This window comes from Procambarus clarkii, chromosome 50 (assembly GCF_040958095.1).
Source record: "Procambarus clarkii isolate CNS0578487 chromosome 50, FALCON_Pclarkii_2.0, whole genome shotgun sequence".
Lineage (NCBI taxonomy): Eukaryota > Metazoa > Arthropoda > Malacostraca > Decapoda > Cambaridae > Procambarus > Procambarus clarkii.
The window spans coordinates 20,100,596-20,102,489 of NC_091199.1; positions in this window are offsets into that span (position 1 = coordinate 20,100,596).

Here is a 1,894-nt window from a genome sequence, read left to right on the forward strand (position 1 = left end):
ACCAGCGGGGAGGGACACACACAACCAGCGGGGAGGGACACACAACCAGCGGGGAGGGACACACAACCAGCGGGGAGGGACACACAACCAGCGGGGAGGGACACACACAACCAGCGGGGAGGGACACACACAACCAGCGGGGAGGGACACACAACCAGCGGGGAGGGACACACACAACCAGCGGGGAGGGACACACACAACCAGCGGGGAGGGACACACACAACCAGCGGGGAGGGACACACACACACCAGCGGGGAGGGACACACACAACCAGCGGGGAGGGACACACACAACCAGCGGGGAGGGACACACAACCAGCGGGGAGGGACACACAACCAGCGGGGAGGGACACACAACCAGCGGGGAGGGACACACACAACCAGCGGGGAGGGACACACACAACCAGCGGGGAGGGACACACACAACCAGCGGGGAGGGACACACACAACCAGCGGGGAGGGACACACACAACCAGCGGGGAGGGCCACACACAACCAGCGGGGAGGGACACACAACCAGCGGGGAGGGACACACACAACCAGCGGGGGAGGGACACACACAACCAGCGGGGAGGGACACACACAACCAGCGGGGAGGGACACACACAACCAGCGGGGAGGGACACACACAACCAGCGGGGAGGGACACACACAACCAGCGGGGAGGGACACACACAACCAGCGGGGAGGGACACACACAACCAGCGGGGAGGGACACACAACCAGCGGGGAGGGACCACACAACCAGCGGGGAGGGACACACAACCAGCGGGGAGGGACACACAACCAGCGGGGAGGGACACACACAACCAGCGGGGAGGGACTACACAACCAGCGGGGAGGGACACACAACCAGCGGGGAGGGACACACACAACCAGCGGGGAGGGACACACAACCAGCGGGGAGGGACACACACAACCAGCGGGGAGGGACACACACAACCAGCGGGGAGGGACACACAACCAGCGGGGAGGGACACACACAACCAGCGGGGAGGGACACACACAACCAGCGGGGAGGGACACACAACCAGCGGGGAGGGACACACACAACCAGCGGGGAGGGACACACACAACCAGCAGGGAGGGACACACAACCAGCGGGGAGGGACACACACAACCAGCGGGGAGGGACACACACAACCAGCGGGGAGGGACACACAACCAGCGGGGAGGGACACACAACCAGCGGGGAGGGACACACACAACCAGCGGGGAGGGACACACACAACCAGCGGGGAGGGACACACACAACCAGCGGGGAGGGACACACAACCAGCGGGGAGGGACACACACAACCAGCGGGGAGGGGACACACACAACCAGCGGGGAGGGACACACAACCAGCGGGGAGGGACACACACACCAGGGGGAGGGACACACAACCAGCGGGGAGGGACACACAACCAGCGGGGAGGGACACACAACCAGTGGGGAGGGACCACACAACCAGCGGGGAGGGACACACAAACCAGCGGGGAGGGACAACACAACCAGCGGGGAGGGACACACAAACCAGCGGGGAGGGTCACACACAACCAGCGGGGAGGGACACACACAACCAGCGGGGAGGGACTCACAAACCAGCGGGGAGGGACAACCAACCAGCGGGGAGGGACACACACAACCAGCGGGGAGGGGACACACACACCAGCGGGGAGGGTCACACAACCACGGGGAGGGACACACACAACCAGCGGGGGAGGGGCACACACAACCAGCGAGGAGGGACCACACACACCAGCGGGGAGGGACCCACACAACCAGCGGGGAGGGACACACAACCAGCGGGGAGGGACACACACAACCAGCTGGGAGGGACACACAACCAGCGGGGAGGGACACACAACCAGCGGGGAGGGACACACACAACCAGCGGGGAAGGACACACACAA